Genomic DNA, 16,312 nt, shown 5'->3' with positions numbered 1-16,312 from the left:
TGCTTTTTCAACCTCAGCTGCTTTGCGCAGCACAGCTGAGGTTGAAAAAGCAAGAAAAAAGAGGCTTTTCAAATGCTGTGCACCCGCGCGCAGCACTGCTCAGCTGTCCAGGCAGCACATCTGATGTTTTTTGCAATTGTTTTACATGCGGTCCACAGAAAAACCTCTCTCCACAGAACCTGGTGCCCAACATGTAAAGCATGTTGCAGTAATACAGACAAAAGACAAAGCCTCCAATCCAGGAACAGGTGCACCAGATGCAGAACTCTAAGGTGTACAAAGTCTTTTTGGCCACAGCTGCCACCTGCCTTTCTAGCAGGAGCTAGACTGAACCCAACTGTCCCCCAGATTGTGCACTGGGTCTGCCTGGGTCAGTGTTGCCCCATCCAGGACCAGCAATGGTAAAAACATGTCATGGAAAGTCCCAAATGCACAAAGCTACTCTTGTCTTGCTCTGGTTGAGTCAAAGCCCATTGCACCCCATTCAGACCCTTGCAGCCTCCAGACATTGGGCAGAACATTAATGATATTGCTCAAACAGCCTGAGATAGAGATACAATCATCACAATATTGTGACTATTATCACAATATTTTTTTTTAAAAAAAACAAGTTTTATTAATTTCAACAACAAACAAATCATTACATATTTAAATCTTTTCCTGTCTTTCTACAGAAATTTCCCCAATATTCTCATAAAACACAAACAAACACAAACAAACATATAAAAAATCTTTTAGTAAAGTACCTTGGCCCCAGTTACCTCTCTTTGTATGGGCAGCGCATTTCACTCTTCACAATTCTATCTTATTTAATCCATCTTAATTAAATCATTATATTTATATCTTTTGCCCATTCATTATCCCTCTATCTCTTCTTATAATAAAAAAAATTTCTCCTGAAATCACTAATCAGAGTATGATGCCTTTCTATCCTCCCCCTGTTAGTAAAATTAACATTCAACATAATAAATACCCAATTCGGTTCTGCTTGGTACATTCTATCCACCAAAAATGTTTAAATACATTGTATCCTCCTTTCCTTCAATATTTTATTACATTTTAAAAATCAATCATTATTAAAGACTTCAACATTTTAATTTCTTATTAAATCTTAAACCATTCTAATTTACTATTTCAAATATAAATGTTACAATACCATCTTCTGTACCTAGCAGAATCTTTCTTACAGAAGTTTATATTTCATCCTTTGTCCCTAAAAAAATTCCTCTTCTCCCATCCAATTTTAAAACTTTGAGGCTTTTCTCCGCCTTTCCCTTTCTTTCTTCCCCCACCAAATCTTCCTACCCCCCTTCTTCTTCTAACCTCTGCCTTGCTGGGATCCCTTCTCTGTTGTGTTCCCTTTTTCTCTTGTTTGCTATCATTATATTTACTTTGCATCATATTTTCTCTTTCTCAAATGTTTTTTTAGATCTTAAGTCCTTCATTTTCCTTGCTCTCTTCCTTCCTTCTTTCTTAGATAAGTTTTGAGATTCAATAAAGATGGCGTCTTCGTCTTTTTCTTGTTGTTGTTCTTCTGTTTCCATCTGTTTCATTGTCTGTTGGTAATTAACCAGCGCCATTTCTAGAAATAGAAAAGCTTTTTCCATACCATCTTTGCAGGCTGCTTTTGTTTGCTCATATTCATCCCTCAGGTCCTCAGAAGGAAAAGCCATTATAAATAAATCTTTTCTTTTCTTTATTCCTCTTTCTTCTTACACCAACCAAATATTCAGAGAGAAAGGTAAAACAATCCCAAAGTCCACAATCCTCAATAAATCCAAGCAAGCCAAATTTCCCCTTCCTCTTCCAGGGGTGGTATCAAACAAAAAAAAAAAGAGTCCAGATCTATATTTTAAAGCCTTATTAAAATTATGTTTCTGTCCTCAAATCTTCAAGGCATCTCCTCCAACAAGATCCAGATTTATATATTTTCTTTGTCCTCTCCCTTCCGGCTTAATTCCGTCGGGAGGGAGAGTAAACTTTCCTTTCAGCACCTCAAAATTGCCGCTTTTTTCTCTTGTGGAAAAATCATCAACAAACCATCTTTTCCAGGAATTAAATTAGATAAATCTCAAAGCCCTGGGTCGACCAAGAATAACTTTCACTTTTAATAACTTTCTTTCTTCCTCCTGCGCATACTTGCCCGGCTGCCGACTTCTTTGTGGCGGCCATTATGGACCGCCGCTGCAACGTCCTGGTAAAAGGGGTTCTGCCGGCCAGGAGGGGTCTGCAACACCCCAGACCCTTCCTCCGGATCCCCTTACCTTCAGCTACCCCTGCAGGGCAGCCTTGCTCCGCACCCGTCCGGATCGGAGCCCCAAAACGGCTAGCGCGGCAGGGATCGCGCAGCTTCGCGAATCCCTACCGCTCGCGAAGCCGACAAACCAGAAACTCCCCTATTATCACAATATTGATGATACTTCACTCCATCAGGGCTCAGTGGCCTCACTCAATGGCCTCATATAGAGTAGATGTTAAATAGAGGAAAGAGAATTGAGCCCATGGGCTGGATCTCTCCACCCCTATCAAAACCAACTGGAACCAACTGTCAAGGAAGGAGGAGAATTAATGCCACACAGTGCCACCCGCTAGCAACTCATGAAGCTGGTCCAGAAGCTTGATATTCAATGGTATCAAAGGCCACTGAGAGGCCAAGAAGAGCATAGATGGTTGCACTACATCCATTCTGCTCCTGTCAGAAGTAATCTACAAGCATTATCCATGTTGTTTCAGCCTTGTAACACAGCCTGAATCCTGACTACAGTGGTGGGATTCAATTTTTTTTACTACCGGTTCTGTGGGTGTGGCTTGGTGGGCGTGGCAGAGGAAGGATACTGTAAAATCTCCAGTCAGAGCTGGTATTTGCCAGTTCTCCGAACTACTCAAAATTTCTGCTACCGGTTCTCCAGAACTGGTCAGAACCTGCTGAATGCCACCTCTGACTGACTGACATGGGTCCCAATAATCTGCTTTGTTCAGGATCCTCAGGGAATTAAAGACAGTGTGCAATGTCTTCTGTTTCTGGCACTTTACAAACACATCTTCTCAAAACATGACACTTCAAGGAATATCCATATCTGATCATTCTAGCTCCTTGAATCTTGCTCTGTTAAGGGCTATAATCAACCAAGAAGTTGTCAAATTTTTGGAAAAGGTGGCAAAGCTAAAAGATTGGTTTTTATGGATCAGAGAATAGACAGTTTATCTGTTCACAAGTCTGCCATATACTGAAGAGATACATTCCTATGAAAATAATGGGCACTGTCTCTAACTTGTACTTATCTGTGTAAATCAATATGTAAAAATGCATTTTCTCCTGTTAGACATTGTAACATAAGTGGTTAGAGAAGTGTGGTGGCTCAGGAGGTTAGAACGATGGGCTGACGATCAGCAGTCTTGCGTTTGAGACCCGTTGCTGTCACTGGGCAGTGTGAGCTCCTGTCACACCCAACTGGGCATTGCCAGGCAATGGTCATGTCACCAGCAAATCCTTTCACCATGGAAGCACTTCAGAGCTTCTGACTCAGAACTATTAGTATACCTACAGTAGGTGGTTGCCATAGAATCAAATGAGGGAAAGTTTTCATAATGTGTTAAACCATGGTTTTCTAACCTTGGCTTGTTGAATAAATTACAATTGGCTGACTTTGTAGACTATAAACCAGTGTTTCTCAACCTCAGTAACTTTCAGATGTGTGGACTTCAATTACCAGAACTCTCCTGCCAGGATGTTGAACTCCACACATCTGAATGTTACTGACATTGAGAAACACTGCTGTAAGCAATAGATTGCAAGCCACAGTGGGTTTGGGTTCATACATACACAGCACAGTGAAGGAGCAAAGTGATCAAACCAATATTTGCTGTTTGCTTCTGATATGATATATTGCTAGAAATCATTTTATTAGGAATTAAGCTTTGTTATTAGCTTCTGCTTATATTATTGTATGCTGTCAGAAATTAGTTGTTAGAATTAATTCTAGCTTAGTAAATTGTAGCCTTGATACTGGTTAGCATTAGTACAAAGTTTGTTATCTTGCTTGTGTCTTGCTTCTGTTCTTGGCTTCGAAGCTAGGCACATCCTTGAAAATATAGAAGAAACTGTTACCCAGGAATATCAGGCCCCATCAGGGGTCTTCAAACTTGACAGCTTGAAGACTTGTGGACTTCAATTCCCAGAATTCCTCCTCCAGTCATATTAGCTCAGGAATTCTGGGAGATGAAGTCCACAAGTCTTAAACTTGCCAAGTTTGAAGACCCTTGCATAGATAAAGGAACCAGAGTAGGGCATCTCCTGCCTCTTAGATTCTGAATCCTGAAAGCATTCTGTTGAAACTTGGCCAGGGAGGGAAACTGCCCCCATGCAAGACTATAGGAATGCTCCATAGATAAGGTAGACAGAGACAGGGGCCTGAACAAAGACCACGTTGGTAACAAACCTTTATTCTGATTGGGTAAACTTTGTTTCTAATGGGGTAAAAATGTATATAATACTCTAAGCCAGGGGTCCCCAACCACCGGGCCGTGGACCGGTCCCGGTCCGCGGAACAAGTCCTACCGGGCCGCTGGCTTGCTGGGCGCCGCCATCTTTTTGATGAAAAAGTGCTTCGGTGAGCTTTTCGGGTAGAAAGCTCACCGGAAGCACGTTATCAAAAGATGGCGGCGCGCTGGTGAGCTTTTCCAGGTAGAAAGCCATTTCTACCCGGAAAAGCTCACCGAAGTGCTGGCGCCGCCATCTTTTTTGATGAAAAAGTGCTTCCGGTGAGCTTTCTCCGGAAAGCTCACACGAAGCGCCCGCCATCTTTTTGATGAAAACGTGCTTCTGGTGAGCTTTCTACCGGAAAAGCTCACCGGAAGCACTTTTTCATCAAAAAAAGATGGCGGCGCCCAGCTGATGCCGGTACCGGGCCACGGCGCCCAGCTGATGCCGGTACCGGGCCGCGGCGTAAAAAGGTTGGGGATCACTGCTCTAAGCCACTCTCGCAGGGGTATGGCTATTCCTTACATGCATTTTGTCTGTATATTTTGGATATAGTACTCACCCAGACTTTTTTACTTTGGGCATAAATAAAAAGCTGCTATTTTTTCAAGGCTTTCACTCTCTTTGGCATCTCAGTGACTCAGGGAAACTTCTGGGACCTTACAACAGAAAAGTGATGTAGGTGATGTAGATGTAAATTAAGATTTTTAAACAGGGACATCAGCAGGGGTAGATTAATAAAAAGATGAAGATGACCCAACCATGTGATCAAAGTCCTGTTTTTGTTTACATGCATAACACATAAAAAAGAAGCAGGATTTCAATTGCATGGTATAGCAACAGCCATCTTTATTTTTATGACCCACTGCCACAGAAGTCTCAGTTTTTAGGAAATTACCTGTTCTCCCCAATGTTAGAATTTTGCTCAGAAAGTAGCAAAATCTGTCTTTTGTAGAGGAAGGGAAAAAGTCGTCCTAATTAATCTGAATTCTGGAATACTATACAGCAGTGGTGGCTAACCTTTTAGGGCTCCCATGCCAGCACCCAGAAGGCAATGTGCACAGCCCCCCCATGCCCTCCACACCCTCTGCGCATGCGTGCAAGACCACCCCATGCGCCCTGCACATCTTGGTGCCTGCGCCTGTATCTCCCGCCCCCTGCGCATGCACACCAGATACTCGACAATCAGCTGTCGGGTGGGTGGCACACGCACATGTGCAGTGGGGCTCTTCTGGGCAACCTTTAGCATGTTGGCAGAAATGGCTCTGCGTGCCACTTGCGGCACGCGTTCCATAGGTTCGCCATCATGGCTATACAGGAAACTCAGATCTCCACTCTTATCTAGCATGAAAAGAGCTATAGTAATAAATGCTCATAACTTTTTTTTAGGTTCCAATGATATTTTCAGGAAATTAAAAACATTATAAGTGACCTTATGACTGCTACATTGCATAGAATTTGAACTTTTCCTTAAAGCGACCACAACTTTTTGTTTAAAGACAGACTTAATGGGTTTTGCTGTGAAATTAGGAAATAGGCTGAAGGATTGGGAGCAAACAAATAACAAACAGTTATTTTCTTTGTGAATGAATTGGAATTGGAAATTGAACATCATGGTGGAAAGCAGAAATTAATTCATTCAACTTGCAAAAATAAAACCATGTATAGGTGGAAAAGAATAGGACCACAGCAGTGCATTTTAGATGCTTTTAAATTCTATACTTGAATATTCTCTTTCCTTACTGGCAACCTCCCTTCTGTCTCTTGGTTTAGCATATTAAAATGTAGGCTGATAAAAAGGTTTATAGAATTCCAAAACCTGCTTTTTAAAATATGTGGCTTTCTAGCTGGTTCTAATATACAATATATAATATTACAGAAGAACTATCTTGCCTGGCATCTGCATAATCCAATAAATCAACCAGAACTGAACAGTTGCTGCCATTTATACAGTATTTCCAAAGGAGTAACAGGCTGTGCAACCCAATGGTTCTATTTTATTACCTAGCCACATCTAATTACCTCCACTTATTCAGCAGATTAGGTATAATAATAACAGTCAAATTTTATTGCACTATTAGACTTTTCCTAAATGGACTTATAGCAGAAGTTTTTGCAGTGCTGAATATATCTAGAAATGCCTTTCTCTGTGGCTAAAATATTTCTATTATGCTTTCTCATAAGTACTGTAAACTTATTCATTTAATGTTCTGCCCTTTCCAATGTTAATTAAAAGTTACTTGAGTACTGTTTCTGTCCAAATTATTATTTCCTGTTGACTTTGGCTAGGGAAATTCTATCTCAATGTGCCAACTGAATTCTTAATTCTTCAATGTCTGTTTGTGTTCAAGGAATGCATTTCATTGTTATTTTCATTTCTAAGAGTAATAAAATATCATGGTGCCATTTTTAAATGAATGAAAAAAATAGCAGATAATTAGTACATTAATAAATACCTCTCACCTCCAGCAGAAGAAAATCTGAGACTTCATTGCTTATTCTCCCAAGCAAGAACAACAGGAAGCAATAAAAAGAATAGAATTCTGCACAAACAAGCCTTTTGGCTAGGCAGAATAAATACTAAACATGCCAAAGCTACAATCATGCTTTACAGCAAATGCAAACAAATAACTGCAACAACTGAAATCTTAAAAATGCAAAATAACCTATTGAAAATCCTATTGCAATACAGGTTATTCTGTAGGACCACAAATGAACCAAAATTTTCTGTGGCTAAATGAAATGTTTGTTAAGTGAGTATTGCCTCACTTTATGATTTTTCTTGCCACAGTTGTTTAGTGAACCATTGCAGTTCTTAAGTTAGTAATCCAGTTGTTAAGTGAATCTGGCTTCCCCGTTCATTTTATTTGTCAGAAGGTCGCAAAAGGTGATCACACAATCCTGGGCATAGCAGCTGTCATAAATATGAGTCAGTTGCCAATTATCTGAATTTTGATTACGTGACCATGGGGATGCTGCAATGGTCATAAGTGTGAAAAATGGTCATAAGTTACTTGTTTCAGTACCGTTGTAACTTTTAACAGTCAGTAAATGAACTGTTGTACTTCGAGGACTACCTGTAATGCAGTGGTGGGATTCAAATATTTTTTGCCACCGGTTCGGTTGGCGTGGCTTGGTGGCTTGGGTGCGCTTTGCACGCGGGCACTCACTTTGCATGCATGTGCATGCCAAATGCACACTTTGCGCAGGCGCAGAGGCATTCTAACTCGCCTCCTGCAATCCTGCACGATTCCAGTCACTTCAGCAGCTGCTGCGCGGCGCTATTCCGTGCCACACAAAGCAGCTGTGCTTCAAATTCAGCAGATGAAAGTGAGTACGGGAGCCCAGGCAGGCGGGTGGGCCCAACAGCAGAGCGGTGCAGAGAACCGGTTTGATCTCCACTGCTCATTGCTACTATCGGCTCGCCAGAACCAGGCCGAACCGGTCGAATACCACCACTGCTGTAATGTGACAGCAGTGTCACTGGGAAATTATATTGACCATGGATAGAAACTGGAGGGAGAAGAAAAAATATTCAATTTTATCTGAGAATCCAAATGCTAGTTTGATTCACATGTGTGCTGTAGATATAGGTAAACAAACTTTCTGATCCAAAAGCTGCTCAGAACTGTAATTGATGTGGTGCAATGTCACTAGCAGAAGTATTAATTTACAGCAAATTAAAATGATATACTTTTAATGTTATCTTACCAGGCCTTTAATTTATTTTTTTTGGTACATTGAAAATTATGAAATGTAAAATCTTCAAAAATCTTTAAGTCTGCAGCTAAGACTTCTAGAGAGTATTTTTGTGATCCAAGGACCTTGGCCTATACTGCTGACTCAACTTTTTCTATGTCATAGGCTGGGGAATTCTTGGATTTGAGGTCCACACTACGTAAAATTGTCAAAGCTCGTGAACACTGCTGAAAGGATAAACTAGTCATAGATAGAAACTGAATGTATTTATTTACAATTTCTGTATCCTGTCTCAGTCAAAGGACCCTGGGCAGTGTCTCACAAAGGAGGAGGAGGAGGAGGAGGAGGAGGTGGAGGAGGAGGAGGAGGAGGGAGGGAGGAGGAGAGGAGGAGGAGGAGGAGGGAGGAGGAGGAGGAGGAGGAGGAGGAGGAGGAGGAGAAGAAGAGAAGAAGAAGGAGAAGGAAGAAGAAGAAGAAGAAGAAGAAGAAGAAGAAGAAGAAGAAGAAGAAGAAGAAGAAGAAGAAGAAGAAGAAGAAGAAGAAGAAGAAGAAGAAGCCCTCTTTTCCTTAGCTCCAGACAAAAGACATGCTCTGATTCTGTGCCTGAACAAAATGCAGGTTTTGGACAGTCTAAAATTTTTGTGTGGGAAGAATTATGCATAGTACTTTTACATATCCACATTAAAGGCCTTCTAAATAGTAGGAATAATATTACTTCTAGAAGTTGAGTCATGGCAACCATACTTGTTGGTTCAAAACACTTCACTGCTTATTCAAGTAGCTTCTTCAGTCTCTTGGATAAGCAGGGAAACATTTTGAATAAACAAGAAAAGAAGTTCAGTTGCCATGATTCAACTTCCAGACAGCTCTGTCTGGATGACTGAGAATTTTCGTCAGTATTTAGAGTAAATTATTTCTTCAAGTATATGGGGGGAAGAACAGCAGGTTGCTGCTATAGGCATTCCTTGCTTCCAATTGTAAATATTTCCAATAAAAGATAGAAGCATAGGAAACTATTCCTACATATTTAATTACTGTAACTTAACTTCTTCTGTCATAGTCCCATTGATGTGCTCTATAGCTCTGTAGTTTATTTAGAAAGGCCATGATCTTTGACTTTTGCAAATGTATAAAATGCAGTAATGGAAATTTTGAGTAGTTCAGAGAACCGGCAATTAACACTTCTGACTGGAGATTTTACAGTATCCTTCCCCTGCCATGCCCACCAAGCCATGCCCACAGAACCGGTAGTAAAAACATTTGAATCCCACCACTGCTATAAATAAATTTAAAAGATCACCTCCCTGGGAAAGCTCTGTAAGAGTCTGTCTGTTGTCTGAATGTCTTCAAAACAAGAAAGTCCAGTTGCCACTTGAAAAAGCACCTTTGGGACAATCATGACCTGGATGACTGAGAATCTCCATAGACATCTATCTGTTGTGCATTAGACAAATAAGAAGTGTCCCTTGCTATTAAAGATGCTTATATGTCCCAGTACTGGAGTCAATTTTAAGACATATCACAGAAAAATGATGTGATATAACACTTAAAGACAAGTATTGCACTGTAACTGAAAATGGAGAATTGTTTATGAAAGGTACCATCCCAAAAGGGACTATTTGAATTAGACTGCACAGATGATAAGGCAAGAGCAGTTAAGAACTGTAATATCAAAAATGGCACAGGAGGTTAGGGCTCAGAGATCCAGATACTATTTATAAAGGGTCTGTGCATACAGTTGAAGTGCCCTATATCCCAGAATAGAATGGTGTGGCAAAAAAATGAAACAAATTATTCCCTGAACTGTGAAGTTGAGCTAGAGGCTGCAAATTCAGGGTGGAGAGAGAAATACTGGGCAGAAATGAGAAGGGCCGAAGAAGAGACAATTGAAGCACTCTACAAGAACGACATTTTGAAAACCTCTCTGGTTTCTAGTAGGGAAATAAATCATGGGATACAAGCAGGGGTGGGATTCAAATTTTTTAACAACTGGTTCTGTGGACGTGGCTTAGGTGGTGGGTGTGTCTTGGTGGTCATGTGACTGGGTGGACATGGCTTGGTGGTCATGTTATTGGCTGGGTGTGGCCAACTCAATATCACTCACATGGAGTCACGCATCTCCTCGCCTGGCCTCTCATGACTGTGGGGATGCTGCAACAGTCATAAGTATGAAAAATGGTCATAAGTCACTTTTTTCAGTGCCATTGTAACTTTGAATGGTCACTCCACATAAGCAAAGTACCAGCAAAGGAGGGGTAAAAAACTCCAGAGATGTTCCTGAGACAGGAAGTCTAGTCCTGCCAAGAATGTAATAAGGGTTAACAGAGAGGCAGTTTCTGTAAGCAACACCAGAATGTTTCCTTCCTGCCTTCCTTACAGGATTAGGTCAGTAATTTCTTCTAACAACCGGTTCTTTGAACTGCTTAGAATGTTAACAACCAGTTCTAGCGAATAGGTGCGAACTGGTAGAATCCCACCCCTGGATACAAGTGAATTTTCAAACCATGTATGATGTGTGTGGATGGGGAGAGGGGGTTCCACTTAGTAAAAAAACTGCGACTGGTGTGCTAAAGAAACTCTTGGCTGGGAATGGTAATGACTATGATGAGAATTTTGCACCAATAGTCAAGCATATTTGTATAAGGATTGTATCCAGCATAGGAAGAGCAAGATGCATATAAATAGGTCCCCTTGATGTAAAGGTTGCATTTCCTTTCTATTACAATTGTAATAAATGTTTCATCAATCATTTCTCATATTTTTACCCTCAGGAATACTCATTGCAGATACAGAATCTCCCAAAGCTCCTATTTTTCTGGTGCAATTGCAAGAGTAAAAGAAGGGGTTGGTATATTTTAATCTCTAAAATGATGACCATTGGCCTGATGAATATGACCATTAATGCTGCCAGATTTAAAGATTATACTATGTTTTTGAGTCAGTGTACAGAATAGCAATAGCAACAGCAATAGCACTTAGACTTATATACCGCTTCACAGTGCCCTCTCTAAGTGGTTTACAGAATCAGCATATTGCCCCCAACAATCTGTGTCCTCATTTTACTGACCTTGGAAGGATGGAAGGCTGAGTCAACCTTGAGGCGGTGAGAATCGAACTGCAGAACTGATGGCAGTTGGCAGTCAGCAGAATTAGCCTGCAGTATTGCATAAGGTGGCGCAGTGGTTAGAATGCAGTACTGCAGACTACTTCTGCTGCCAGCACTTTGGCAGTTAAAATCTCACCAGGCTCAAGGTTGACTCAGCTTCCATCCTGCCGAGGTGGATAAAATGAGGATCCAAATTATTGGGTGCAATGTGCTGACTCTGTAAACTTTTTAGAGAGCTCTGTAAAGCACTGTGAAGCAGTATATAAGTCTAGGTGCTATTGCTATTGCTAATCACTGCACCATCATGGCTCTTGATGCTGCCTTCTTCAGTGCATGAAATGAGGCATTCTAACAACATTAGAGTTATGAAACTTACGGCGCTACCAATGCAGAGTGACACAAGGAATTCTATCTCCTCTCAGTTCTGATCCCACAAAGACATAAAACTAAAATATTTGCCATGATCTCACTTCTAGTCAATAGAACATGGCAATCAAACACATAGTGAGTATGAATAAAGAAACTAATTCTGAACTCTTAAAAGTTTCTTTCTTTTAATTGTTATGGTAATGTTTTCCTGGCAACACAAAACATATATTAATACAGAATTAATGCTACCATCTCTACTTAAACTACATATCACTACTGTGCTTAAATGCACTGTTTTTATGGCATTCATTGGCTTGTACTGAGTGGGCAGCATGAATGAAGTTTCTATTGTCTCTTCCTGTATCCTGTTGCCCAGGAGGTGGCACATAGTAGATTCATCAAATTATATCCTGTAACTCTACTAATTGGGGCTAATCCTACAACATTTATTGGGGCGTAGGGAATCTTCTAGTCATGTTTTTTTCAAATAAATCCAAGAGTTTTAAGATCATACTCATGGCATTTTGTTTAAAAAGAAAAAGAAGAAAGGGTAGGGTGGGAGAATAATCAGTAAGTGCCGAAAATATGCGGTTCACAACTCAAAAGAACAGTTGAAATCTGCTTAGCAATTTGTAACGCCCACAGTAACACAGGGAGGGAATGCTTCAGTGCGATACAAATTCACTTATCCCTTAACTACAGCTCCAGATCCTTTTTCTTCCCCTAAAAAGCCAACTCACAATCAGAAAAGCCAAGAATTATGGGGAAGAAGAGAACAGTATTGGGTGTAGTTGTTTTTCTGTGTGTATGTTTGGAAGGAAGGGAGAGAGAAATTACATATTTTTCTTCTTCCTTCTTGGAAGATGTTATTTTATGCCATTAATTCTTTTTTTAGCACTCATTGCAATTATCACCAAGGCAGGCTTTAACCCCAATCATTGCTAGGCTGTATCTGCTGACAGTTTGTGGATTCTTTCAGATCCAAATGTCTTCCTAACCTAACAACATTCTGTCAACAGCTCCATTAGTGCCTGAAAAGACCGGTGAAAATTTCACATCCTCTTTTGTTTGGTGCATCGTGTTATTGTCCCAAAGTTTTAATGTCTCCACGCATTATTATTATTATTATTATTTTTTGACAAGCTGTTGTCTTCTTTCTCAGCAGGCTCTTAGTGTCTTATTAGTCACATATTATTGATTCAGAATAACTTGGTGCTGTATGATGGCTAAAAATTGTTTGATGCACTTTGTGGCATAAAATAGGCCAATGGTTTTTCCCTTGCACATGAAAGTCTGCATGATATTATGGTTATTGTTTCACTTTCACAGCTCAAGTCCTTTCTCAGAACTCATCCTTAATTATAGCACAAATATGTCTGGCTTTTGAAAATTATGTTCTCATATTATTGTCTTCATCCACAACCAGCAACTGGGGCTACTTAAAGTAATCTTTAAAGCAGCACTTTCCCTTTTCTTAATGTGGAAGAGGTTATGGAAAGTGATTGGTGAATTTCCCTCACTTCATTCCTTTCCCACTGAGCAGCACTCACTGGTGGAAAAGACAATTACTAATTACATTTCTTAAAAAAACAATAGAGCAGGGCTGTAGACAGGGCCTTCAGGTGGTGGTTTTATTTCCTGTCAAGTTGCTCATTAACAATTGCAGGCATAGATCTGATCCAATGATCCTTTAGTCTAATTTTGAATGTGAATCTGATGATCCTTTGATAAAAATCACAATCCCACATTAAAAAAAAAAATATAGGTGTGGGATATGGGATGGAGCAAGACAGAGCTCCCCCAATAGGGTAGAGAGAACTTCCTCTGTCTTTATATCCTGAACTATTTGCAACCTATAAGCACAACCAAATTTGAAACATGTGTTTAGTCAGGGGTGGGATTCTGCCGGTTTGGACCAGTTCAGGCAAACCCCTAGCTCTGAAGATCAGCTGAGAGCAAACAGTTCACTCCGATGGTCATGAGGGCCCACCCACCCACCCCTTTACTGGCCTTTATCATCCCAGCCAGGGGTGGGATACAACAGGGTTAACTACCGGTTCGGGATTTACGAGGTTTGGTGATTTATTATGTGCTTCCCTGCATGCTGAGAGCGGGCACGCCTGTAAATTGTCATCAGCACGCTGCGTGCAGAGAAGCAGCCTTTGAAACAGCCATCTTTTTCTGCTTTTTTAACTGCAGCTGTGCTTCGTTCAGCAGCTAAAGTTGAAAAATCAGGAAATAAAGATCAGGTAAGAGCCCGGGTGGGCAGGTGGGCAAAACATCAGCAGACATAGAACCGATTCTATGTCTGCTGCTCTTCAGAGCTACCGGTTCTACAGAGGTGGACAGAACCGGTAGAAACCCACCCCTGGTCCCCGCTGATCAGTGCGGAAGAGTGGATTGCCATCCTCTGATGTGTTACTCTCCTGAAGTAACATAGCAGGTAAGGATTTTTGCAATGCTGTTCATGCACACAAAGCGCATGATCACCGAACCGGTTGTTATACTGGCAGCATTCCATCCAGAGGTGGGATTCTACCGGTTCTGCCTGGTTCAGGTGAACTGGTATTTCTGAGGATCAGCTGTGAGTGAACCGATTCGCTCCAACAATCAGCTGTTGGGCTCACCCAACCTCCTTGGCTCTAGTCTGTACTTTATATCCTGGTGTTCAAGCTCAGCTGATTCACACGGCACAGCAGATGGCCGCGCATCAGCTGTTGAAGGCACAGAAATTTCTGGAGAAAGTCAGTAATAAATGGTCTGTGAGCACGCAAAGTGCGCGCTCACCAAACCATTGTTACACTGGTTGAATTGCACTCCTGATCCCACCCCAATGTTTAGGGCATATAAGGAGTCCAAATAAGGTCTGACAAGTGCTTTAGGTATCATCCAGGCAGATTTCCCTATGGAAATTTGATATCCAGACTTTCCTAAAGCTCTGGCCAAAATTATAGTTGAGGGACGTGGTCCAATAAGAGCTAGGCAAATTCCAGCTCAATTGAATCATCAACCATATTGTTCTTCGTATCCAAGATCATGTCCACAATAAAAAAAAATGGAGAAGACTGAAAAACATACTGTGATTGGAATGTCTAAGCTGTTATTTCTAGAGATGAGACAAATGTGATGTCATAAGGATATGTAATTTAAAAATAGTAGCTTATGTTCATTCTGCAGGTAGAGGAATGACAGCATGAGCTGCATGTTTTTATATCATAGCATTTTGTTTTGGAGGCAGCTGGAGAGCTACAACATTACCTACATGGTTTAGATCCATGTGTAATCCAAGTACTTTAACTTAAAAAATAGTAGATAATAGAAATGAGAATTAGCTGATATGAAATAAGACAGCAGCTGCCTATTGCCCAAAATTTATCAGAATCAACCATGGCTTATTTTAATTGCGGTTGCAGAATATGTTACAGTGTTTAATTTTCTATAATCTGCTAAATGAAAATAAAGTACAATAATGAGGACTTAGCATCATGTATTAACTCTGTCCATATGATCAATAATCTGATATTCATAATTTTAAAAAAACCTATTTTGAATATTTGGATATTCTCTTTTTTCCAGATGCTCAATCAATTCGCCAGTCCGATTCTCATGTTTATGCTTGCCTAGCCTCTTAAAAACAACAACCACCAACTAAGTTATTGCTACAACTGAAAAATTCTGAGCAGCGCTATTGGGACAATCCTACTTCTGACAATCATGTCAACTAAATATGCTGTTAACCTCAGTAGTTCAGATCGGGTAAGAGTCTTTTCTAAAAATTCCTAAGCAACGTATGGGAACTGCTGAAACATAAACTGATACCACATCATTCCAGTTTCTGTGAAATGAGGTTGCTTCTCACATACCAAAGTTTCTCAAACAAACCATTACAAGAAGCATCTGTGTATGTTGTTTGGCTCTCAGCTCCCATCAACATGGTCAGAGATGATAAGAACTGTAGCTCAGCAACAACTGAAGAATACTAAGTCCCCTGTGTCCCTCTTCTACAATCATTTCCTAGCTTTGCTTGTGCAGGGAATGGGGAAACCATCAAGAACTTCTCCAGTTCATGATTATGTAGACTTATGTCTTGAAATCAATGTCAATTCCTGGCAATTGCCTAGACTAGTCCCTGCAGTTTCCTTGGCAATGTTTGTGGAAATTGTTTGTTTATTCTCATTTGTAAATTTTATTGGCCACCCATCTAACTTTAGAGTAACTTTGGGCAGCTTATAATCAAGAAAGATAAAAACTAAAAGATATAGATAAGTTAATACAGAAAGCCAAACACTACCGTCAATTAAAGATGGGGAGGGAGATGGGATTTGTTGTTAATCTATCAACCATTAACCACTGTGATGATTTCCCATTGGATTCACAAGCTTAACTGGCAGAGCCAGTTCTTTAGGCTTTTACAAAAGGTCTTGTCTTCCTCTTCCTAAAAATAAAAATCCAAGATATCCATCTTTTCTTTGAAGTCTCTTTATTAGGAACATATCAAATTGGCAAGATCTTGGTGTAATTCCGATTCTGACCAGACCCCAGAATTACACTCAGTAAAAGCAAAAGTTTGAAACTTCCTCCCACAGTCACATTCTCCAGTCAGCTCACAATCCATCAGTCTGGTGACTCCAAACTCCACCTTCAGCCATCTGCAAGCA

At 40.5% G+C, this 16,312-nt stretch overlaps 1 long non-coding RNA gene across 2 annotated transcripts in view; it reads left to right on the top strand.

Annotated features, from left to right (window-relative positions):
- The window catches only part of LOC148133481 (uncharacterized), a 278,397-nt gene extending 262,995 nt beyond the window's left edge, over positions 1-15,402 (top strand). For both annotated transcript variants that reach the window (XR_015746859.1, XR_015746860.1), the window contains one exon: positions 15,231-15,402. This is a non-coding gene — a long non-coding RNA (uncharacterized LOC148133481). The remainder of the gene's footprint in view (positions 1-15,230) is intronic.
- The last annotated feature ends 910 nt before the right edge of the window (positions 15,403-16,312 follow it).

This window comes from Notechis scutatus, chromosome 1 (assembly GCF_049901735.1).
Source record: "Notechis scutatus isolate UNSWTSFEM ecotype Mainland chromosome 1, rNotScu1.2, whole genome shotgun sequence".
NCBI classification, from domain to species: Eukaryota; Metazoa; Chordata; class Lepidosauria; order Squamata; family Elapidae; genus Notechis; species Notechis scutatus.
The sequence above is the reverse complement of the archived record's forward strand: the minus strand, read 5'-3'. Positions and strand labels throughout refer to the sequence as shown.